General features: G+C 41.2%; 1 long non-coding RNA gene across 2 annotated transcripts; it reads right to left on the bottom strand.

Annotated features, from left to right (window-relative positions):
• Positions 1-706: 706 nt before the first annotated feature.
• LOC148130245 (uncharacterized) lies at positions 707-19033 on the bottom strand. 2 transcript variants are annotated; one of them, XR_015750164.1, is made up of 4 exons: positions 18945-19033; positions 17445-17524; positions 1299-1538; positions 707-771 (listed from the first exon to the last, which is right to left on the bottom strand). It is a non-coding gene; the product is annotated as an uncharacterized LOC148130245 (long non-coding RNA). The 2 variants fall into 2 exon arrangements; XR_015750163.1 differs by lacking the exon at positions 707-771 and having other exon boundaries at positions 832-1538.
• Between the last annotated feature and the right edge of the window lie 7705 nt (positions 19034-26738).

Raw genomic sequence — 26738 nt, 5'->3', positions numbered from 1 at the left:
AATCCATTCACTCTTCCTTCATGGATTCGTTTTGTGATTTGCTCCTCATTAATCATCTCAATATGACCTCAATGTGCTATTTTCAGACGTTCTCCCACTTTCATATTCAGTCTATGCTCATTCAGCACTCATACATTTTTGACTGCATCCCTTGTTTTATCACATACATTGTTCTCACTGTTCTCAGCTTTTGTTTCTTTTGATATTACCAACTCTCAATTCCTTATAACCTTATAAGGCAGAAACAGGATGTTATATACAGCCATTTTGCTTCTTTCAACAAATACTCAGCAGTCCTTATACTACTCATTACCTTACTACCAATGTTTGTACTTATTAAAATGCCTCCATCCATCTCACCATCTTTAGCGCATATTCTACTAAGTAGACACATCCATCTACCTTTCACCATTTATGTACAACCTGTAATAATTTTATTTCCCCTGCGAAAACACATCCTGGTTTTTAAGACATTCATTTTCAGATTGCTATTCCTTGTTGATACAATGGATCTAAAATTTACAGAAAACCTTTTGACTTCTCGCTCAACAACATGACAACAGCAGCATGAAAAGGCAAACATTCATTTACATACCAACTAACACAATGTGTGGATATAGTGGTGTAAGAGTTAAAGTGTTGGAGTAGACTAGAAAGATCTGGTTTTAAGTCCAACCATTCTTGGTCCAGGAAACTCCCTTGTCCCAACTTACCTCACAAAGTTATTGTGGAGAAAAATTGGAGGAGTTCTAAATATGCTGCTTTGAACTTCTGGAGGAAAGGAAGGATGTAAAAAACAACAACGAGTCATTATAAGCATTAATTATATCCAGAAATAGATTAAATGACATTCTAATTTCCTATCAAAGTCTTTACAGATTAAAGTGAATAAATTAATGCATCAACGGGATCATTATTAAATAAGACTTGGGTTTGGTTCTGACTTCACTCAAAGTTTTGAGGAAACAAATTTTGGCATTTATTCAAAAGGCAAGAGAGACTGTCAGCCTAGAAAAACACAGCACAACCCAATATTGAGACCACATCAGTAGTGCTCATTTGTTTAATGCTGGGCCAAACTGCATGTTCTTGTTTCATTTTCCCTGTTGGTGATGATGACAAAATATTCTCACAAAATGTTCATAATCCCCATTCCCCGGTAGCTCTTCTGGAGCCATATTCCTCTTCACAGATGTTTAGCGCTTTAAATGTTTGAAGCACTGCAGATACACAGTCTACCTGAAATCTTTGTAACAATTTTGGAAAAGAGAAAAAAGGAAGGGTATGTGGGAGATTACCAGTCTGCGCCTGAGGGAAGTGTCAAACATGTCATCAGTCTTGAGTCCTTCATGCCTACACAAGATCTGAGTCCAGCCCACATTCCTGTGAATTCCTGTGTCTCTTATCTACCACCAATTTGCTTTGACTGTCTGAAGTTCAGATTCTTGTAGACAGCTTAAGCTTGCAATAAATCTTTACACCCATTTGAACTGCCTGGATCACCTGTTTCCCCCAGCATTTGACAGGGTGGTTGAAAACTGTTGTTAAGAGAAGAAGACAAAAATCCCAAATAAATGATAAAACATCAGGCTGAAGGAGCCAAGATTGACACAAGGAGTTACTTCAGAGCAGTGTGGGACTCAAATTTTTTTTTTACTACCGGTTCTGTGGGTGTGGCTTGGTGGGCGTGGTGTGGTGTGGCGGGCATAGCAGGGGAAGGATACTGTAAAATCTCCATTCCCACCCTACTCCAGGGGAAGGTTACTGCACAATCCCCATTCCCTCCCGCTCTAACCTGCTTTCCAGCTCCATTCTCCTGCGCAGGGCAACAAAAGAAGACCCAGCCGATCAGCTGGGACTCAGGAGGCAGAGAAGAGATGGGGGCGGGGCCAGTCAGAGGAGGTATTTCTGCTTCTCTGAACAACTCAACATTTCTGCTACCGGTTCTCTCCAACTGGTCAGAACCTGCTGAATACCACCTCTGCTTCAGAGTAATGTTTTTATTGTTGCTCACATATAGACAGAAATATTTCCACATTACCGCGCTTATCAGCCTAACTACTACATAGACTCTGTGAACTACTAGGCAGAGCCTGTCTTCACTCTCCTTCTACATACCAAAGACTCCAAGCTACGTTGTCTCTTTGCTCTCTGGGAAGGAGCCCCTCCCTCCTGCAACTATGGACTACCTTCTACCACATCAAGGGAATTCTGCATAGGAACCAAACCTCACCGCTCTTTTCTAAAAGTTCTTACTGTTCTTGGAGCAAAGGACGGGGTGGGTGGGATTAAAAAAAACAACCCCATAAAAGTCATGATTCTGATTGCAACCGAATGATCTTGTTTGCTATGTTTGGCATATTTTATTGATTTTATTGTCATTTTTTTGATTACTGTGAACAATCAGAGCCACATGAACTAAATATTTAATTCCTAGTAATAAAACAATACCTTTAATGTCCTTCTGATTCAACAACTTCTGATATTCTAGGTCCTTCAGAAGGACTTGAAAGGTGGAGAAAAATGCCACGTTCAGTCTAAACATCTGGCTGATTGTGACCAATTATAATAATTAGCCTTCTGAGGAAGATAGGCAATTAAGAAGTGTGAAATATAAATAAATCAATAAGCAAGCAAGCAAATAAATAATAAAATAATAAATAAAATAATAAATAAATATACACTGCTCCAAAAAATAAAGGGAACAGTTAAACAACACAATGTAACTCCAAGTCAAACACACTTCTGTGAAATCAAACTGTCCACTTAGGTAGCAACACTGACTGACAATCAATTTCACATGCTGTTGTGCAAATGGAATAGACAACAGGTGGAAAGCATAGGCAGTTAGCAAGACATCCCCAATAAAGGAGAGGTTCTGCAGGTGGTGACCACAGACCACTTCTCAGTTCCTATGCTTTCTGGCTGATGGTTTGGTCACTTTTGAATGTTGGCAGTGCTGTCACTCTAATGGTAGCATGAGACGGAGTCTACAACCCACAAAAATGGCTCAGGTAGTGCAGCTCATCCAGGATGGCACATCAATGCGAGCTGTGGCAAGAAGGTTGGCTGTGTCTGTCAGCGTAGTGTTCAGAGCATGGAGGCGCTACCAGGAGACAGGCCAGTACATCAGGAGATGTGGAGGAAGCCGTAGGAGGGCAACAACCCAGCATCAGGACCGCTACCTCCGCCTTTGTGCAAGGAGGGACAGGAGGAGCACTGCCAGAGCCCTGCAAAATGACCTCCAGTGGGCCACAAATGTGCATGTGGCTGCTCAAATGCTCAGAAACAGACTCCATGAGGGTGGTATGAGGGCCGGACGTCCACAGGTGGGGGTTGTGCTTACAGCCCAACACTGTGCAGGATGTTTGACATTGGCCAGAGAACACCAAGATTGGCAAATTCGCCACTGGGGCCCTGTGCTCTTCCCAGATGAAAGCAGCTTCACACTGAGCACATGTGACAGACATGACAGGGTCTGGAGATGCCATGAACGTTCTGCTGCCTGCAACATCCTCCAGCATGACCAGTTTGGCAGTGGGTCAGTAATGGTGTGAGGTGGCTTTTCTTTAGGGGGCCGCACAGCCCTCCATGTGCTTGCCAGAGGTACCCTGACTGCCATTAGGTACTGAGGTGAGATCCTTGTGAGACCATATGCTGGTGCGGTTGGCCCTGGGTTCCTCCTAATGCAAGACAATGCTAGACCTCATGTGGCTGGAGTGTGTCAGCAGTTCTTGCAAGACGAAGGCATTGATGCTATGGACTGGCCCACCCATTCCCCAGACCTGAATCCAATTGAGCACATTTGGGACATCATGTCTTGCTCCATCCACCAATGCCACGTTGCACCACAGACTGTCCAGGAGTTGGGGGATGCTTTAGTCCAGGTGTGGGAGGAGATCCCTCAGGAGACCATCCGCCACCTCATCAGGAGCATGCCCAGGCGTTGTAGGGAGGTCATACAGGCACGTGGAGGCCATACACACTACAGAGCCTCATTTTGACTTGTTTTAAGGACATTACATCAAAGTTGGATCAGCCTGTAGTGTTCTTTTCCACGTTAATTTTGAGTGTAACTCCAAATCCAGACTTCCATGGGTTGCTAAATTTGATTTCCATTGATAGTTTTTGTGTGAGTTTGTTGTCAGCACATTCAACTATGTAATGAACAAAGTATTTAATAAGAATATTTCATTCATTCAGATCTAGGATGTCTTATTTTTGTGTTCCCTTTATTTTTTTGAGCAGTGTATATTCAGAGTTTTCCTTGACTTCCTTCAGCAAGGATTCTTGACTTTTCTTAATATACTCATTGAGGCCATGCTCTTCCCCCTTTTCATATAGGTGAAACAAACTGTGGAAGAAGAAAAGTATGGCCTTATTTAATGACTACATTAAGTCATGCCAAGAACTCTAGGTGAAGGAAGTCAATAAAGGAAAGCTCTTAAAAACAATGAAGATGAAGGCTGAATATGGAAAAGAAACAACTGAAAACCAATTTGTAAATTGGAAGAACAAGGCAATGCATGGTCAATAATTTGGAGAATATAGAAGGAAAAGCCAGTTTAAAACCCCCACATGGAATTGGTTACGATTAGGAGAGTTAAGGAAAGAAATTGAAGGCTTTGTTTTAACGACTGAAGAACAAGCTTTGCCACCTGATTTCATAAAGACAAAAATTCAACACGTAATATGCAATGGTAATTATCCCCTTTGTAGTAAAAGGATGAAACAATTGACTATCAGTGTCTTCAATAAAACTTCACAAAATGACTACAAGCAGTGACCTGATCAAGTTTCCAAAATTCAGTCAGTCAGTCAGTCAGTCAGTCAATCAGTCAGTCAATCAGTCAGTCAATTTCTATAATCAATTAGTCAATGCAAACTGTGCATTGGAAACTTTGTCAGAGGTTTGGGTTTAAATATAGTAAAAACTACTGGAAACATCAAGTTGAGAAGGTTTTGGGAAATGAGCAGGTTAAGCTCTTATGGGACTTTAAGATCTAAACAGGCAGGCATCTTGTTCATAACATGCCTGATATAATAGTTATTAAAAAGAAAAAAACTCTGGTTCACTGATGTTTCTGTACCAGATGATGTTAGGATTGAAGAAAAACAATTGGAAAAAATTACAAAATATTGGGAGTTGGAGATTGAAGCTGAACACTTATGGAAAAAAGAAGTCTATTTTTATAGATCATGGAGCCTTCAGAGCAATACCTAAGGGATGCCCTCAACATCAAGAGATATTGAATTTATCAGACCTGGACGCACCAATTTTATTTAACAAAAACCCACCCTGTTTTGCATTGCCTATATTCTTAGACACCACATTAATCATTCTTAGCTCCTTGGTTAGGAATTGAATTATTAAGTTTCCACCCATTTTAGGCTGTGAATCTACCCTGTTTCCCTGAAAATATGACCTACCCTGAAAGTAAGTCCTAGCTTGATTTTTACACATGTGCCCTACCCACAAAATAAGCTCTAATTAAGACTCCAGAGTGGGCGGGTAAAAATGAAGCTAGGGTGTGGGTGGGGGGAGGGGGGGGTGGAGCTGCCCTACTACTTACCTTTGGACAGTTGTAGCCAGGGCTCACATACCACGACACCTGCCTCACCAGCCCATTTCTTCTGCAGCCGGCAAAACTGGCAAGGCTTTCCGGAAGGCCTGTGTAGCTGATAACAAAGCCCTGGATTGATCTGGAGCTCTGTTACTGGCTGCAGAGGCCTTCGGGAAAGATTTGCCAGCCACTGAAGAAGAAGTTCCTGAAGGCCTCTGACAGCAAAAAGGAGGCCGGGGGTGATGCATGCAAGTGAGGTTAGTCAGTGGATGACATCCCCCCAAAATAAGACCTGGTGCCCTTTTTGCTGTCAAAATATATATATATAAGGCAGGGTCTTATTTTTGGGGAAACACAGTAGCTATAGACTACCCATAGATAATAAAATAACCATACTTTTTTATAAAGAAGAAATGTTGATTAGATCATATGGTACCTTGGTTTTAGGAAGGAGACAGACTATTAAAAGCAAGGAGATAACAGATAATCAGAATGGAAAGGATCTTGTAGGCCATCTAATCCAACCCCCTGCCCAAGCAGGAGACCCTATACCATTTCTGACAGATGGCAGTCCATTCTCTTCTTGAAAGCCTCCAGTGATGAAGCTCCCACAACTTCAGAAGGCAAAGCTGTTCCATTGGTTGATTGTTCTCACTGTCAGAAAGTTTATCTCCTTATTTCCAGATTAAATCTCCTTGTTCAGTTTCCATCCATTATTCCTTGTCTGGCCTTCAGGTGTGCTTTAGAAAAGTGGTTGCCAATCAGTGGTGGGCCTTGAGAAAATGTTGGTGGACCACAGAGAAATCTCACCCACAGAGCACACCCCCCAAAGCAATTAATCCAGGCTGCACAGAAACACAAGGCTGCGCCACCCACATGGCTCGCAGGAATACTCCCCGCCCACTCACTCCTTACCAGGCAAACTTGCCTGCTAAAATTGCTATTTTTCCTTTTTCCGACCATCCTCTGTTCTGCTGTGCTGGGAGATTTAGATTAGCTAGGAAGCAGTAAATGGTTGGATTTCTTGCTTTCCAGCTAATCTTTAAATCTTCAGCTCTGCTTCCCTTAAGACTGAAGGTTTGCTTTCAAGCAAATTCAATGCAGACTCACAGCAAGCAAATTTGAGAGACTGAGCTAGCCGATGGCAAATAGATAGATCACTGAATGATTCTGTGAGCAACTCAATCTGCCTGCTTTGCCTGATTTTGGGTAAAAAATGCTTTTTTTAATAAAAAAAATCAATATTTACATGCATGGTGTGTTGTGAGTTAATTTTGTGAGTTTGCTTGCAAGCAAATTTTATGAGTTTGCTTACAAGCAAATTTTATGTGACAGACTGAGCTAGCCAATGGCAGATAGATAGATCTCTGAATGAATCTGTGATTCTGTGAGCAACTCAATCTGCCTGCCTGCTTTGCCTGATTTTGGGTAAAAGTTGCTCTCTTTTTTTATAAAAAATTCAATATTTATATAAATATTTATAATATTTACATACAAGCCATGCCTAGCCAGTCACATGACCACCAAGCCACACCCACAAATTAGGCCATGCCCACAGAACCGGCTAGTGGTCCCTGGGATCTAAAATTATGAGTCTGGTGGTCCCTGAGGTCCAAAAGGTTGGCGACCCCTGCTCTAGACCAATCCCCTACTCAAGCAGAAGTTCCTATATTATTTCATACAAGTGACTGTCCAGTCTCTTCTTAGAAGCCTCCAGTGATGGAGGAGCACCCACAATTTCTGGAGGAAAGCTGTTAATTGTCTTCACTGTCAGGAAATTTCTCCTTATTTCTAGGTTGCTTCTCTCCTTGATTTGTTTCCATCCGTTGTTTCTTGTCTTGCCTTCTGGTACTTTGGAAAATACGTTGACCCCCTCTTCTTTGTGGCAGCCCCTCAAATACCGGAATACTGCTAATCATGTCACCCTTAGTGACATGATAGCCATATTGATATACCAATTGATATAAACATCAATTGAAACCTAAACAACCATTTTATCAAGAAATATGGTGTGAGACAGATTTCTTTTCTTTACATGCAAAAAAAAAGTCCCACGTTCAGGGACAATCTGAAAAACATCCCAAAAAGCAAATGTCCATGGAGATTCTCAGTCCTCCAAGTCATGGATGTCCCAAAGGTGCTTTTTTTTTTTTTCAAGAGGCAACTGGACTTTTTTGGTTTTTACTTTTGAAGACATTTTGTTTCTCATTTGAGAAGCTTCTTCAACTCTGACTGGATGGTGATGAATGGAAGGATTTACACTCATTGCAGACAGCTGGTTGCTCTTGCAAGGAATATAAATCTGCAAGGAATATAAATCCTTCCATTCCCCACCATCCAGTCAGAGCTGAAGAAGCTTATTGGATGAGAAGCGAAACGTCTTTGAAGAAAAACCAGAAAGTCCAGTTGCCTGTTGGAAAAAAAAAAACACCTTTGGGACATCCAAAAAAATCAGGTTAATGGGGGAGGAAACTCTTCTCTGGAATAGATGCAGATGAGCTAGATGGGGAAAAAATAATTTCATCTGACCAAAAACCTAAAACCTTTTTTGGGGGGTTGCTTGAAATTAAATCAGAGCTGGTTGTTTTTTTTCCCATGTGCTCAGCAATGAATTCTGCAGAAAAAGGGTGGATATGCACTGATTGACTGACTGTCCATTTCCTCCCACTGAGGTTTGCATTATGAAATTGGGATATGATAGATAAATCAGACCAGATTGGTGGGTTTGAGCAGAGCTGGGGAGATTTGCATAAAAATCAGCAAAGTCTTTTTAATTTGCTTTCTATGCAATGCACCAAAGTTTCCCCCAAATTGGTGGTTAAAACATCTCAAGAATAATTGCAGGAATTGGGTATGTCTCGTTTAATGAAAAGAAGGACTTGGGGTGATGTTATAGCAACCTTCCAATATTTGAAGGGCTGCAACAGAGAAAAGAGGGTCAATCTATTCTCCAAAACATTGGTTGCCAACCAGTGGGCCGGGACCACTGATGGTCCGTGAGAAAATTTTGGTGGTCTTCAGAGAAATGTCACCCCATAAAGCATCCCCAAAGCAATTAATCCAGGCTGCGCGGGGACACAAGGCTGCGCCACCCACATGGCCCATGGGAACACAAGGCTTGCGTTGCATGCATTGTGAACAACATGAGGTAGTGAGGGAAGGGAGGAAAGGGTGGAGGGGGAACTTGCCCCAAGCACCCCACACGCCGCCTGGCCACTTCTTCCCTCTGCTTTTGGCTGCACGTAGGATAGCAGCAAAGTCTTTCTTTCTCTCCCTCAAACTCCGCCAGAAATGAGTCTTTGGGACCCTGAAAGGCATTCTGCTCCAAGAGGCTGTGCCAGTGTGACAAGTCTCACAAAGGCTCATTTCTGGCAGAGTTTGGGGAAGAGAAAGAAAGACTTCTGCTGCTTCTGCTGCTTTCCTTGAAGCCAAAAGTCTCTCTGTTTCCCCCTGAGAAAGGAGCTGGAGACGGTATCCTGTGAAAGAAGAGAAAGTTATTGAAAGTAAAAGTTCTTCTTGGTCGACCCAGGGCTTTGAGATTTATCTAATTTAATTCCTGGAAAAGATGGTTTTCTGATGATTTCTTCCACAAGAGAAAAAAAAAAGCGGCTATTTTGAGGTGCTGAAGGAAAGTTTACTCTCCCTCCCGACGGAATTAAGCCGGAAGGGAGAGGATAAAGAAAATTTATAAATTTGGACCTTGTTGGAGGAGATGCCTTGAAGACTTGAGGACAGAAATACAATCTTAATAAGGCTTTAAAATATAGACTTGGATTCTTTTTTTTATTTGTTTGATACCACCCTGGAAGAGGAAGGGGGAATCTTGGCTTGCTTGGATTTATTGAGGATTGTGGATTTTGGGATTGTTTTGCCTTTCTCTCGGAATATTTGGTTGGTGTAAGAAGAAAGAGGAATAAAGAAAAGAAAAGATTTATTTATAATGGCTTTCCTTTTTGAAGACCTGAGGGATGAATATGAGCAAATAAAAGCAATCTGCAAAGATGGCATGGAAAAAGCTTTTCTATTCCTAGAAATGGCGCTGGTCAATTACCAACAGACAATGGAACAGATGGAAACGGAAGAAGAACAACAAGGAAGAGACGAAGACGCCATCTTCATTGAATCCCAAAACTTATCTAAGGAAGAAGGAAGGAAGAGAGCAAGGAAAATGAAGGACTTAAGATCTAAAAAACATTTGAGAAAGAGAAAAATATGATGCAAAGTAAATATAATGATAACAAACAAGAGAAAAAGGGAGCGCAACAGAGAAGGGATCCCAGCAAGGCAGAGGTTAGAAGAAGAAGGGGGGTAGGAAGATTTGGTGGGGGAAGAAAGAAAGGGGAAAGGCGGAGAAAAGCCTCAAAGCTTTAAAATTGGATGGGAGAAGAGGGATTTTTTTTTAGAGACAAAGGATGAAATATAATTTTCTGTAAGAAAGATTCTGCTAAGGTACAGAAGATGGTATTGTAACATTTATATTTGAAATAGTAAATTAGAATGCTTTAAGATTTAATAAGAAATTAAAATGTTGAAGTTTTTATTAATGATTGATTTTTAAAATGTAATAAAATATTGAAGGAAAGGAGGATACAATGTATTTAAACATTTTTGGTGGATAGAATGTACCAAGCAGAACCAAATTGGGTATTTGTTATGTTGAATGTTAATTTTACTAACTTAGGGGGAGGATAGAAAGGCATCATACTCTGATTAGTGATTTCAGGAGAAATTTTTCTTTTATTATAAGAAGAGATAGAGGGATAAATGAATGGGCAAAAGATACAAATTTAATGATTTAATTAAGATGGATTAAATAAGATAGAAATGTGAAGAGTGATATGTGCTATTATTTTAGCCCATGCAAAGAGAGGTAACTGGGGCCAAGGTACTTTACTAAAAGATTTTTTTTATGTTTGTTTGTGTTTGTTTGTGTTTTATGAGAATATTGGGGAAATTATTGTAGAAAAACAGGGAAAGATTCAATATGTAATGATTTGTTTGTTGTTGAAACTTTTAATAAAACTTGTTTAAAAAAAAAAAAAAAAAATCAGCAAAGTCTTTTTAATTTGCTTTCTATGCAATGCACCAAAGTTTCCCCCAAATTGGTGGTTAAAACATCTCAAGAATAATTGCAGGAATTGGGTATGTCTCGTTTAATGAAAAAGAAGGACTTGGGGTGATGTTATAGCAACCTTCCAATATTTGAAGGGCTGCAACAGAGGAGAGAGGGTCAATCTATTCTCCACAACATTGGTTGCCAACCAGTGGGCCGGGGACCACTGATGGTCCGTGAGAAAATTTTGGTGGTCTTCAGAGAAATGTCACCCCATAAAGCATCCCCAAAGCAATTAATCCAGGCTGCGCGGGGACACAAGGCTGCGCCACCCACATGGCCCATGGGAACACAAGGCTTGCGTTGCTTGCATTGTGAACAACATGAGGTAGTGAGGGAAGGGAGGAAAGGGTGGAGGGGGGGAACTTGCCCCAAGCACCCCACACGCCTCGCCTGGCCACTTCTTCCCTCTGCTTTTGGCTGCACGTAAGGATAGCAGCAAAAGTCTTTCTTTCTCTCCCTCAAACTCCGCCAGAAATGAGTCTTTGGGACCCTGCAAGGCATTCTGCTCCAAGAGGCTGTGCCAGTGTGACAAGTCTCACAAAGGCTCATTTCTGGCGGAGTTTGGGGGAAGAGAAAGAAAGACTTCTGCTGCTTCTGCTGCTTTCCTTGAAGCCAAAAGTCTCTCTGTTTCCCCCCTGAGAAAGGAGCTGGAGACGGTATCCTGTGATCCCAAATAAAGAAGGTTCAATCCGTAGGAAAACGGGGTGGGAATTTTCCTGAAGACTTTTTTTTTTTATTTTCCCACGGCCTCTGGTCCTTGGGATTTAAAATTATGACTTTGGTGGTTCCTGAGGTCCAAAAGGTTGGCGACCCCTGCTTTAGAAAATAGCTTGACCCCTTCCTCTCTGTGGCAGCCCCTCAAATATTGGAAGACTGCTATCATGTCTCCCCTGGTCCTTCTCTTCCCTAGACTAGCCATGCCCAGTTCCTGTAACTGTTCTTCATATGTTTTAGTCTCCAGTCCCCTCATGATCCTGGTTGCTCCTCTCTGTGCTTTTTCTAGAGTCTACATACATACAATGAGGAGAGTGTTTAACTCTCTCCCATGCAGCCTCAAAATAAATTATGCAAAGCTTAAAATTATGCAAAACTCCAAAAGAGCTGCTGAGCCAAAAGTCAAATAACTGGGCTTGGGAAGCTCATTGGAAGGCCTTTGATGCCATAAGGCTACAAAGAGGTCAACACAAATATCAGATTGATGCCATGCTTCTGTGTGGAAGAGATCTTAGGCCTTCAATAAGTCACCTAAAAACAGTTTCTCCAAGTTTGGAGTTTTCAGAAGTTTACATTTTGCCTAGAGAAGAATTACAAGCTTAAAAGTTTTCCCACTCTTCTCTAATTGTTCACTTCACCCAACAAAAAGTATCTTTAATACAGATCCTGCAAAATAAGCCAGGTCTCAACACTTTGAGGTAGACCAGATTTGAACACTGAAGTCACAAGTACCAAAATTACCTTTATTACAGAATTACACTAACCGAATCTTGCAACTCGGAAGGTGCCTCCCTTATCCTGGCTTTTATCCTAAAGAGAATGAGGGAGGGTCATATCTGACTCGTTATTTCAAATTACAGGTAGTCCTCGACTTACAACTGTTCATTTAGTGACGGTTCGAAGTTACCATGCCACTGAAAAAAAACGGCACAACCATTTTCCAAACTTACCACCATGGTCATGTGATCAAAATTCAGCCACTTGGCAACTAACTCATATTTATAACAGTTACAGAATCCCAGGGTCATGTGGCCACTTTTTGGGGCCTTCTGACAAACAGAGCCATTAGGGAAGCCAGATTCAATTAACAACTATGCTACTAATTAAACAACTGCAGTGATTCACTTAACAACTGTGCCAAGAAAGGTCATAAAATGGGGCTAAACAACAACTGTCTCACTTAGCAACAGGAATTTTGGGCTCAATTGTGGTCGTAAGTCGAGAACTACCAGTACATTTCTCCCTAGGACTCAGATTTCTCTTCTCAGGCCAATGCCTTGGCTACAGCTCTTCTTCCTCTTCCTGGAGCTTATTCTCACAATCCATTACACCAGTATGTTTTATTTTCTATGTCACTGCAATGACCTTTTAGTGAGAGGCAAGTTGTAAATATTTGCTTAATAAAGAAAGTTTGGTCTAATTTGTCTTATCTGATAATACAGATCACTCCTTTGAGCAATCACAGAAAGTAAGGATACATGTTTACACACAAACACACACACTTGCATACCGCAGATATGCATAGGTGTTATTCAGTGCAAAAACATGATTAAGCATCTGCTTCACTGAAGTTAGCAACATTTGGGAAATTGTTTTAACATTGCTCTTGTCTGTGTTCATGTAAGATTCAGTTGTGCTATCAGGGAAGAAGTTGCTGTGCGGAAATGCTCCCTAATATCTCTTTAATTTCCAGCATCACTTAATAGTCAGACTCACAAATCAAATCATAGGTTCTAACCCAGGTGTACCTCTCTAATTATGGGTTAATTTAGTGGCAAAAGGAAACCAGGCCGCCAAAGAACACAGTACTATCAAAGCTGACACCAGCCAGAAGTAGTGCAAGATCAGAAAATGTGGACAATTGGATGACTTCTTCTTCTTCTTCTTCTTCTTCTTCTTCTTCTTCTTCTTCTTCTTCTTCTTCTTCTTCTTCTTCTTCTTCTTCTTCTTCTTCTTCTTCTTCTTCTTCTTCTTCTTCTTCTTCTTCTTCTTCTTCTTCTTCTTCTTCTTCTTCTTCTTCTTCTTCTTCTTCTTCTTCTTCTTCTTCTTCTTCTTCTTCTTCTTCCTCCTCCTCCTCCTCCTCCTCCTCCTCCTCCTCCTCCTCCTCCTCCTCCTCCCCCCTCTTCTTTTCTTCCACCTCTTCCTCCTTGTCCCAGAACCTGAAGGTTTCTACACAACCATTTTGTGTACAGCAGAATGAAACTAGTTGCAGTTCCATATCTGTTCTGTTTTACCCTACTTCTGCCAGGGAAGGGGCTGGGAACCAGCTCTTGTTAATGAAAAGCAAAAATGGTTCAGGATTTCAGGGCCCATGAAATCAGCCAGATGTCTCATCAATGTATAAATCCACAGCTTCAGGTGTTTCTACAACTGCAGTTTCAGGATTAGAGCACTGACCTACCTTTACAAGATTGTACATAGACTTATCGCAATCCTATTTGCGCTTGGAAGGATCCAAAAACCATTCAGCTGTTGTGCTTGACATGAACCCTGCTCACAGCTTTTCCAATTCCAGCTGGTGATTGTAACTGTCTTTGCGTGCTAGAAGTGCTACTTCAAAGAGTGTGCTTTCATGCCAGCATCTGCTGCTCTTCCAGTAAATGTGAAGATTCTTTAGTTTTGCAGCCATTTTCTCTCCAAAGCCTTTTTTAAAATCTGCCAAGCAGTTTATGGATTTTAAATGGTATCTCAATCTGATTTAGTAAAATGGTGGGGGTATTTTTTTTGTAACTGCTGTTGCAATATAATAACAATACAAACGTGGCACTTTAACTGTAGTGGAACAGGGGACAGTGTGTATAATTGACATGGTGACACTATGGGACAAGGGTCTTCAAACTTGGCACGTTTAAGACTTGTGGACTTCAACTCCCAGAATTCCTGAGCTAACATGACTGGAGGAGGAATTCTGCGAGTTGAAGTCCACAAGACTTAAAGCTGTCAAGTTTGAAGACCCCTGCTGTGGGACAATAGAATTGATCTGACCCAGCCTTTGTAAGTAATGATAAGATGCTTACTCGTGAGTAAAACAAACCCCCTTTTCAAAACAGGGCAGGAACAGTCTTTTTATTCACATGGATAAATAAAAACCAAATGTAATTAGTCCCAACAAACCTGGTTCTGGCCAAGGAATCCAAATTGCTTGCTGTATACTAGAAAATGAACAGCTGTCTGCGACAACCGGCCACTCCCAAACCTCTACTATTTATTTCCCAGCCAGGGAGGGGCTGGCTAACATCCGCATCTGCTTTTCCCTGAGAGCCGGCTTATTGCTTTCCTTTGCTCGCCTCTCCTTTCTGCGCATACGTGCATCTGGGATGGGCCCCATCTGTTCCTCCCCCTCACTCAACTCAGGCCCTGAAGACAGCTGCCTCTCCACCTGGGGGAGGATGGAAGGCCCCGGCTCTGCCTCTGTCCATGATGCTGTTTCCTTACCAGAGCCTTCCAAAGGCTCCGAAGCTGCCCCAGGCTGCCCCTCAACTTCCTCCTTGTCTGACTCTGCTGCTAGCTCTGCTGGCAGCCGACAGGCCACAACAAGAACCGAATACCTAGCCTTAGAGAAGATCACAAAGAATTAAGATCTGAAAAATCGAAGTTGAAAAGATTATAGCATAAACTGGCCATGGGGGATGGGTTCCCAGTGGTTAACAGCATACTAGGTGCCATATCAATAAAATCTTGGATGACATTTAGAAAATCTGCATATTGACAACATTTCCATCTGTCAAAAGACCACACAGCTTGGATCTGTACATATACTACACTGATTCATTATGACATCCTAGGTTCTTGGGGAAAAACTTGATGTATACGAAGGCCAAGACCAGCAAAGGAATTGGTAGCTGTGATTTCATGTTGTGCATATAATAATATGAGATCTGCTTTGGCGGTTAGTTATCCAGTTATCCAGTGGAGAAGCCTGGGCACTGAGTCAAGACTAAAGCCCTACTCCAGCCAGGATTATATCATACAGTAAAATTACAGTTATAATGATGGCACAAATTCATGCCTTTATGGTGACCCCAAGCGTGTTCCTAGAAATGTGCCATTTATGCAGCCCTTTGCAATCAAAAGTGGTCCAGTTAAGAGAAGTAGCACCTCCTGGTTGCCATCAACATTGTAATACTGGGAATCTCTTTTTGATGGATCTTTGATCATGCCAATCATTCCATGCATTTGTGCAGCTTCAGTGCTGAGGTGTACTTGCTTGATTAATGGCAATTCTAGGCTGTTGTGTAACTGTGTTCCTGGTGTCATCTTGTTCATGGTCCCAGTGAATGCTTATGGATAATGCAAACATTTAGATAGAGCTGTCCTAAGATTTGCTTTGAAAATTTGCTTCCCCCTCTGCGAAAGAAGCTTTTGACTTCCAGCTTTCTCATGTTTGCAAATTAGTCTTTGGTGGTGTTTTTGAACTTCCTCGGTGATGGTTGTAGGTGGTCCTGGATACCATGCTGATGTTGCTTCATTCACACCTTCTTCTGCCTCAGAAGAATTCTCTTGTTTCCCCATCAGGAAAAGCTGCATGAGAAAAGTGTTGTGATGATTCCTTTATTTGGAATTACATGCACATTGGGAAGGTGAACACCACACTGAATGACTGTCTCTCTAGCAATGAATAGCAAAATTTTCACAAACACTCTTTTTGTAATTTTATCCCAAGAACATCACACTCCATTCATAAAATTTCTGTGAAAACAACATTCTCATCTGAAAGAAACGTTGAAAAGCAATTCTCATTCATTAAATTAAATGAGAACAGTAGGGAAAAAAAATATGCTCAACGTCTCAGTTTTATACTGTTTAAAATCAGACCCCTGTGGTGGCTGGATACATAGTCCCTCACACCCATTATTTTTGATTTCAAGATCGTTGCTGTTAATCATTGCATTAAAAAGTCTGCAATTTCAACAGCGACTGTACTCTCCACAGGCCATTCTTCACATGCAGAGCAGGGGTGGGATTCTACCAGTTTGCACCTATTCGCTAGAACCGGTTGTTAACATTCTAAGCAGTTTGGAGAACCGGTTGTTAGAAGAAATTACTGGCCTAATCCTATAAGGAAGGCAGGAAGGAAACATTCTGGTGTTGCTTACAGAAACTGCCTCTCTGTTAACCCTTATTACATTCTTGGCAGGACTAGACTTCCCGTCTCAGGAACTTCTCTGGAGGTTTTTTTCCCTTCCTTTGCTGGTAATTTGCTTGTGTGGAGTGACCATTCAAAGTTACAATGGCACTGAAAAAAGCGACTTATGACCATTTTTCACACTTACGACTGTTGCAGCATCCCCACAGTCATGAGAGGCCAGGCGAGGAGATGTGTGCCTCGATGTGAGTGATATTGAGTTGGCCATGCCCAGCCAATAACATGACCACCAAGCCACATCTACCCAGTCGCATGACCACCAAGCCACGCCCACCAACTAAGCCACGCCCACAGAACCGGTTGTTAAAAAATTTGAATCCCACCCCTGATGCAGAGTATAATATGGTCCAGTTGGTATTAACATGGGACTACAGATTTAAGATGGTTGGAGGTCTGATCAAGCTGTGGTGAAACACCACTGAGAAGTTCTGTTTCTCCTAGGCAGGAAAGGAGGCAGAGTAAAGTTCTGAGGCGGGACAGTCTGGTTAGTTGTTGAAAATATGAAATAAAAGAGAAGTAGAATAATCTCTAGGCTATGAGAAATGTAACCATCCATTTTCAATGATAAAAAGTTATTTGGCACTTCTATACATGTAATTTTAGCCTGGCTAAACATGACAGGTTCATTCTCCAATTCCTCCTAAATCCATAGTACATAAATCCACTGTCTACTTTGCGATGACAGTTATCATCTGTTGTGAAACTCAATTTTATTTCTCAGATCCCTGGCTGGCCTGCTGATTGAGAAGGGCTCTCTTGAGTTGCATGAAGTTGGTCAAAATTGGACACCAGGTTTTTTTTATAAGATAACTCAATATCTGGGAAAAAGGCTCACGTTCAGAAAGGAGGCAAATGCAATCTAAATGGATAGTGGCAATCTTTAAACAGAGGAAGAAATGCTTACCTTAGCAGAGGTGTCTACAGGGTGTTGTCAAATAGCTAACACTATGGCTGTGACAGGGTGATCGACCCTCCATTTGTTTTCTAAGTGAAACATACATCAAATCCAGATAGAGCTTTGATCACAATACTGTAGCTGCCATTCCGTTTTGTTTTTTTTAACCACATCCTGTGGATGCCCATGTAATCCAGAAAGTGTTTTAAGTGCTCTTTGGTGGCACCTAGACGATTTCCTCTAAAAAGTCAAGAGAAGAGGTAAAGTATGACTGTGGGGATACCTAGTCATCCAGGTCATGGTTGTCCTAAAAGTGCTTTTATTCAAAAGGCAACTGGACTTTCTTGGTTTTTGCTTGAAGACATTTCGTTTCTCATCCAAGAAGCTTCTTCAGTTCTGACTGAATGGCAGAGAATGGAAGGATTTATATTCCTTGCAGTCATCTGGTCATTAGCATTCTTTCTGAGAATTGTTGAGACCACTTGGAGGTTTATCTGTGCTCTCAGGGTCACCTGAATAGTGCAAATGGGCGTGGAACCTTATTGGAATTGCTAAAAGGACTGTGTTATAAATCTGTACCCTGAGGGCACAGATAAACCTCCAAATGGCCTCAATGACTCTCAGACCAGATGACTGCAAGAAATATAAACCCTTCCATCTTCCACCATTTATTCAGAACTGAAGAAGTTTCTTCAGTTGAAAAGTGAAACGTCTTCAAGCAAAAACAAAGGAAGTCTAGTTGCCTTTTGAAAAAGCATGTTTGAGGGAAGGTATGAGTTGGAAAATGCATGGTTCATGGGTAGGCAATATTTGAAGGCTGAAGGGTTAGATTTCAACCTTCCCAGATTTTGTGGGACCAGGGAGTCTTCGACTTACAACCATATGTTTAGTGACTGGTTAAAGTTACAACGGCAATGAAAAAAATGACTTATGATCATTTTTCACATTTATGCAGCATCCCCATTGTCACGTGATCAAAAACGGGGATGTATTTATGACAGTTGGACTCTCCCAGGGTCATGTGGTCACTATTTGTAATCTTCCCAAGCTTCTGACCAGCAAAGTCAATGGGGGAAGCCAGATTCACTTAACGTCCACCAGTTTCCCTTAGCAACTGTTAATATGTTAATGAATGTTTTTCCCTGCCAAATGTTCCCAGGCTATACAGTATATTTTTTCTCTCTGAAACAATGAAGCTTGGATAGCCCCCTAGAAACAGGAGGAAAATCTGTATTATTTCCCACCCCCCATGAAACTGAGACTTCCAGTACTTAAATAGATGTACTTTGAAAAGCATCCATGAAAGAGACCTAAAACAGGATGGACACCTTGTATTGCAGGCCCAATTGGCAAAAGAAAGCTCAAGACCACATAGGTTGGAAACACGTGGAAGAGGTCTTCATCCTACAGTGGATATACAATGGCTAGAATGATGATGATGATGATCATACATCATTTAATTTATGGTTAAGGATGGATCTGATTGCTTAAAGTCATAGTATTACTTACAGTCACTGTTGCCTTAGTAACATAATTCCTTCACACAGCCAACCGTACCCATGCCTTTCAATTAATAGCAATTCCTTATTTTGGCATCTGTGTTAAAATGCAAAATGGTTCATTGAACACTAATGGTGGGTGGGTGGGTTTCTATCATTCAAAACAAGAACTGTAAAGAATAAGAAAAAAAAAAGAAAAATATTTTTTCTTCTTCGCTTACTTGAGTCTTTAAGAGGACTATAAATAGGATTTACATCAGCCCCTGAAGCAAATAAGGACAGAGTAAAAGAAAAAGGAGGTCCAGTTCTCTGGATTTGGTCATAGAGCTGAAGGAGCCATTAAAGCCACAAAGATCTATCCCTGCCCAGTGTAAGAATCCAGATTAAGTATTCTCAACAGGCAGTTGTCTATTCTTTGCTTGAACAAATCCATAGTTCCCTGCTTTTTCTGTTAGAGCTTTTGCCCCATTAATGTTCAAATTTATTTTGACTTTCTGTAAATTAAATTTATTATCTGACAGAACAAAAGAGAACAAGTCCTGAGTTTTTCCCCTATGCCATCCTTTAAATATCATATCCTCCTTCAGTGGCCCTTTCTCCAAGTTCAATAGACTAGCTTCTTCCATCTTTTTTTAATAGGAACCAGTTTCTTATTTCCTGGCTGTTCTCATTGCAATTTTCTGAATTCATACCGAATTATTAAAATATGGGTCCAGAACTGGACAGGCTTCTTCAGATAAGTGGACCCGAGGCACAATAAATTGAGATGTTTAATAGGCATCCAAACTTCCACCATTCTTATTAACATTTTTCATTAGCTACCTTGTGTAACATAGTCTTTCTTTTTGGTGTACCCTTCTTTCTTCTTGGGGATTTTGGCTCGCGATTTCCAGTTCTGGCTATGGATTATTGTAATTCACTTGACTTCTGATAAAACTATACCTTTTGCAACAAATGGAGTCAAGGATTGTTTCTGCTTAGGAATTCAAGCTGAAGCAGGTCTGACGCCTCCATTCTTACCTGCCCAAATGTTGAACTGTCTAAAGATGTATTAAATTGATTAAACTGATTGATTAAGCAATTGCAGAATCTCTGAAACATGTTGTGATTCCATACAGTATTTTTTACGATGCAATTTGAGTGACAAATGTTGTTGAGAATATCATCCTACTGTGCTTCATTGAATTTTGTTAATGGCTTGGGTTTGTAATTATTTCATAGCCTGCAATTTGCCTTTCTGAGCCGTCATTCACTCAGCTTATTAGGATATGATTTATCCTAGAAACTTCATTGGAAGTGTTAATCACAGTGTCAAGACTGAAAATTAAAACATGCTCATCAGGATACCAATAATGGAATTTCCATTTTCTTTCTGCATTGAGATGCAAATTAACATGACACTCAATTTCATTGCTGAAATCCTAAATCAAGTAAATAAACACACAAACACACCACTTCTGTCTTGCATTAATGGGGAGAAGTTTCTGAAAGACCAACAAAAAGGTTGGAAATATGAACTAAGAGATTGAATTTAGTAGCTGGAACAGTGAAGTGGATAATAGGCCAGAACACACAGTCATAGTTGATTAGTTGGAGAGTGCTGACTCCTGCAAGAAACAATCTTTGCTATGTTAGTATTTTCCTTCCTTTTTCTTCTGTGTGTTCTGTATACAGTATACTGATTAATTTCATCTCATGATATTCCTGTGTTCCTGACTATCTTGTGTTCTTTCTTTCTGGATGATGACAGACTGCTGTAAGTTTGAACGTGTTATATATGTATATGTCTACAAGTTTGTGTTAGTGTCTCTGACTTCATCTGAACAGCTGCTGTGCCATTCCTTGACATGAACCTCAGAAAACCTCAGGAATTTACTCCTAAAAGGGCATCTTACCTTCAGTTTTTGAATAATTTCTTCAGTTTTTTAATAATATGGAATCTCGACATCTCAGGCAATCTTAAGAAATCTCAGAAGATTTTGGTAGGCACACAGAACCATAAAAAATGGCTAACTCCTGGGCTAACAAAAATTGAATTAAACCAACTGGTACTATTTCGGAGGACTTAGGTAAATTTATATCAGATATCAAGTGTTTAGGAACTTGGACAATCTGGTTTATAATAGAGTTCGTGAGAAGAAATTGTGGATCCTGGTAGATCACAGATTAAGCGTGAGCAAGCAGATGTCAAAAAAAGTGCTGCAGAGTGCTGCAGATGTCAAAAAAAGTTAAAGCACTCTTGGGATCAATAATGTCAAGAACATGGGAAAACACAGGTAGTCAGGTTAGTCAGATTTCACCTGGAATACTGGTTCCAGTTTTAGTCATCACAATACAGAAAATGTATTGGGAAATATGCAGAAAAAAAGCAACATAGATGGTGAGGAGTTAGGAAGTTAAATTCTAAGACTTAAAGAAATTAGGTAATTCTAGGAAGAACAACTAAAAGGACTGGGCATGTTTAGCCTAAAAGAATAGAAGACTAAAAGGAGACATGAGAGCAGCTTTCATATATTTGAAGAACTGTTACAGGGAAGAGAGTGTGGATTTATTCTCCTTAGCTATTAAGGGGAGCCAATGGATGGAAGACTCACAGAGAGAGGTCCAAACTCAAATAAGGAGGAACTTCCTGACTATGAGAGTTATTGAGCAAATGTAACAGCTTGCCTTCTGAAATCACGGGCAATCCAGAGGTGGTATTCAGCAGGTTCTGACCAGTTCTAGAGAAGCGGTAGCAGAAATTTTGAGTAGTTCGGAGAACTGGCAAATGCCACCTCTGGCTGACCCTGCCCCCATCTATTCTCTGCCTCCCGAGTCCCAGCTGATTGGCTGGGTCTTCTTTTGTTGCCCTGCACAGGAGAACAGAGATGGAAAGCAGGTTAGTGGGGTGAGGAGGGAATGAGATTTTGCAGTAACTTTCCCCCAGGAGTGGGGAGAGAATGGGAATTTTACAGTATCCTTCCTCTGCCATGCCCACCAAGCCACACCCACCAAGCCACACCACGCCCACCAAGCCATGCCCACAGAACCGGTGGTAATATTTTTTTTTAATCCCAGCACTGGGGCAATTGGTTATTGGAGGTTTTCAGGTTGAACAACCATTTGTCTGTGATGGTCTGAGAACTTCTGGAGAGCAGTTTGGGCTAGAACAGGGACCCCCAGCTTCTGAGTCAGGGCCCACTAGTGGACCTTGAGCTGTTTGTAACAGGGCCACAGAAACAAGGGGCTTGTGTGAGCAATGGGTGAGCATGTGCCTGCATGCTCCATTTTTGTGAGTGGCAGGTGGGCATGTGCACTACTCACGCAAATAGAGGTGTGTGTATGAGAGCTTGCCAACTGCTTCTCCAGAGCCATCCCCTCCCCTCCCCCACACCAATCTGCAAAGTCAGAGAAGGTTGAGGAGGTCTGGACTAGAAAACCTCCAACCTCCCTTCCAACTCTTGTCTTCTACCATTCTATGGCAAATATGAACTATGATTCCACTTACGATCCACTTAACAACGGCAGCAAAGGTGGTGTTCAGCAGGTTCTCTCATACCACCTCTGACTGGCCCCGCCCCCATCTATGCTCTGCCTCCCGAGTCCCAATGATCAGCTGGGTCTTCTTTTGTTGCCCTGCCCAGGAGAACGGAGCTGGAAAGCAGGTTAGTGGGATGGGGAGGGAATGGGGATTTCCCAGTAACCTTCCCCTGCCTCGCCCACAGAACTGGTAGCAAAAAAAATTGAATTAACTTAACGACTGCGGCCAAAAAAGTCAAAAATGGGGCAAAATTCACTTAATAACTGTCTTGCTTAGCAACAGATATTTTGGGCTCGATTGTGGTTGTAACCTGTAAATCTTCATTCTGGATATGTCGATGAGAGTTCAGGAGTGTTGAGAGCCCACTGAGAGCCCACATGTGTTTAACACGGCAGAGCCTAGATTTGTATTTCTACTTATTACCATTTTCAGTGATGCTGAGAAGGCCCTAAGATCACGCTGCCAGATCTGATGAAAAATGAGCTATTTTCAAGTCCATCTCTTCATGGACTGTTTTCATTCGCATTGGTTAAGGACCCCGTTTGCTTTCCTCCCTGTTCTGTTCCAATAAAGTTGCACTTTATGTCATGTCTTTTCGATCATAAATCTGAAGGCAAGGGCTGCTTTTATTACTGACTGTTGCGAGACTATTTAGGAGCCTTTCGATGAAAAAGTACAGAGGAGAAAAATAGCCCATCGACTTATGCTTGCTTCAGAATCAATTTAATGGCCAAACCTATCGCAGAAACATATCAATGACGCAGGCATCTGCATCACGATTTTCCTCATGCCAACCCAACCTCCTAATTCAATTTCAATACATTTTACCCTTGATCTTATTTCCTGAATGGTGGAAGGGGAGATTATTTCCTCTGAACTCAGCTCTATACGGTCATTGCTCCTTCTTATGATTAAAATGATCAAAATCTTACAGTAGCCCGACATGATAAATTAAAGTCTCCAGTGGGTGCCATCCCTTCTTCAGGTACAGCCAAGTATGAAAGTCCCTGCTGTGAGTATATTGCTCTTCAGAGATTAATAGATGAGAGCAGGCCCTGCTTGTAACTGCTTTGCAAATATTGGATGGCCTCTTGTTGCGTTCTTTTGCTCAGCATCCTTGGGAAGCATTCAAATCCTTTCCCCCAGGGGTGGGATTCTACCAGGTCGCACCTATTCGCTAGAACCGGTTGTTAACATTCTAAGCAGTTCGGAGAACCGGTTGTTAGAAGAAATTACAGGCCTATTCCTGTAAGGAAAGCAGGAAGGAAACATTCAGGTGTTGCTTACAGAAACTGCCTCTCCGTTAACCCTTATTACAGTCTTGGCAGGACTAGACTTCCTGTCTAAGGAACTTCTCTTTTCCCCCCTCCTTTGCTGGTACTTTGCTTATTTGGAGTGACCATTCAAAGTTACAATGGCACTGAGAAAAGTGACTTATGACCATTTTGTCACACTTAACACTGTTGCAGCTTCCCCACAGTCATGAGAGGCCAGGCAAGAGATGGTGCCTCGATGTGAGTGATATTGAGTTGGCCACGCCCTGCCAATAACATGACCACCAAGCCATGTCCACCCAGTCACATGAGCACCAGCCACGCCCACCAACTAAGCCACGCCCACAGAACCGGTTGTTAAGAAAATTGAATCCCACCCCTGCCTTCCCCCTGAATGCGGTTATTCCAATCCAGTATTCGGGCTTCACATTTACAAAGGCAGCGGTTCGAGTAGGGGCTGCCCTACTTCAATCTGCTGAGATGGGGATCTCAGAGCATTCTTCCCTTCCAAAGATTTCCCCGCCCTATGGAAAATCAACAGGCCAGGAAGAAGGCTGGATAAGGAGTCTTCTGCAGTTTGTGTAAATACTCCCAATATCACAATAATTTGTGATTATTCCCTACTGTGGATGTCTTCTCTTTAACTTGAAATGGCTATGATACAACCTCCCAATTCTGAAAATACTTAAATAAGCATCTGTATCAGTGATGATGTTTTACCGGTTCAGCCCGGTTCTGCCGAGCCGGTAGCAGCGATGAGCAGCAGAGAAAGAACCTGTTCTTTCCACCGCTCTGCTGTTGGGCCCACCCACCTGCCTGGGCTCCCATACTTACTTTTATCCTCTGAATTTGAAGCCTCTGCACCTGCACACCGAGCCACACCCACTGAACTGGTGGTAAAAATATTTGAATCTCACCATTGATCTGTATGGAGTCAGATCAATTAATAGCAATAGCAATAGCACTTAGACTTATACACCGCTTGACAGTGCTTTACAGCCCTCGCTAAGCTGTTTACAAAGTCAGCCTATTGCCACCAACAATCTGGGTCCTCATTTTACCCACCTCGGAAGGGTGGAAGGCTGAGTCAGCCTTGAGCCTGGTGAGATTCGAGCTGCCAAATTGCAGGCAGCTGGCTGCAGCAAAAGTAGCTTGCAGTACTGCACTCGAACCACTGCACCCCTGAGGCTCTTAAAAGCTGCTTTATTTATTTTTAAATTTATTTATTTCTTTAGAAAATTTGCATGGCTGCCCAACTCATTCACAGTGACTGTGGGCAGCATAAAAGAATTAAAAACCCAATGCAAAACCCAATAAACCCACCACCCTGATGACCACAATGAAACCAACCTCTTGATGGGCTCCATAACACCTTGGGATCCCAGACCTGCTGGCAAAACCACGTCTTCAGGGCCTTTCAATAGACTGTCAGGATGAAGGGCAATTTTATTTCCACAGGGAGGAGCCACCACCGAGATGGCTTTTATTCTTGGTCCTGCTAGCTGGATCTCCTTAAGAGCGGGGACCTGTAACTTATTCTGCCTCCTGCCTCTGGTGGGTCAGGTAGATGTAAATGGGAAAAGATGATCCTTCAAGTAATATGACCAGAGGTGGTATTGAGCAGGTTCTTTTTTTAAAAAACAAACTTTATTAAATTTTTTTAACACACATAAACAAAACATAGGATGTAGTGACATAAAATATCTTTTCTAGAAGAAACAAATAAACCATCTTATTTGAAAAGAAGATAATTCCAAATTTATCACACTTCTATATATATATTTATCTTGTCTACTCAACTTCTTATCTTTTACTCCCTTTCCTTCTATTTAATTATATTTCTTCTGCCTTAATATATTTTCATTAGTATTCTTCCACATCCTATCAGACTTAAACAAACATTACACAAAACATAAATACATAAAACTTCTTTTTGGAAGGTGGCTTACCCCGAGTTAACTCTTTTTATACAGACATCAATCAAAATTTATACTCACTTAATATACTATCTCATATCTTATTTAGCATTCTCTAATTTTCCATATATTTTCTCTCTCCTACTCATTCTTTTAATTCTGTTTTATTTATTCCCTCTCAATTAAATAATTATATTTGCATCTTTGGTCCGTTTTCTTTCAATCACCTACTTATCCTTTCTATCTAATACAATATTTCTCCTGTAAACCCAAATTGAAGTATGACAACTTTTTATCTTCCCCCTAAATAACACTTAAAATAAAACATATTTTCCGTGCTGATTCTGCTCCGTACATTCAAAGTATTACATTTCAAAATAATAAAACAAACAAATAATATTGAGTTTGATAAATAATAATAAAACTAAAAACAAGTAAAAAAATATTAAATTTATAATACAATAAAAACAATGTTTCATAGGAAATTAAATTTTATTATTAATTCTTAAACAATTAGTATTGAGCAGGTTCTGAACAGTTCTGGACAACTGGTAGTGGAAATTTTGAGTAGCTCGGAGAACCGGCAAATACCATCTCTGACTAGCCCCGCCCCATCTATTCTCTGCCTCCTGAGTCCCAGCTGATTGGCTGGGTCTTCTTTTGTTGCCCTGCACAGGAGAACGGAGCTGGAAAGCAGGTTAGTGGGGTGGGAATGGGGATTTTACAGTATCCTTACCCTGCCACGCCCATCAAGCCACGGCCTATTGCCCACCAAGCCACGCCCACAGAACCAGTAGTCAAAAAAATTGAATCCCACCACTAAACATGACCAAGGGCCATGTAGGATGGATATGGACATTTGTGCATTTTCTTAATTCTGTAACCTAATGCAGTAACTACAAAAACTGAAGGCATCATAGATTTGGCATTACAAGTCCAACATTTGTAACAAGACAATATAAGTTTAAGGCTAACCAAAATGCTGAAAAAAACCCCAACAACATAGAAAAGTGTTTGGTTCTCCAAAATTTTTGATCGGACAAGAAAAACAAACTTAATTCCAAAAATTAGGTCAGCCAATTGCAGTTCAAAAA

Source organism: Notechis scutatus, chromosome 6 (genome assembly GCF_049901735.1).
Source record: "Notechis scutatus isolate UNSWTSFEM ecotype Mainland chromosome 6, rNotScu1.2, whole genome shotgun sequence".
Taxonomy (NCBI): Eukaryota; Metazoa; Chordata; class Lepidosauria; order Squamata; family Elapidae; genus Notechis; species Notechis scutatus.
Note: the sequence above shows the minus strand (reverse complement) of the source record. Positions and strands in the feature narration are given on the sequence as shown.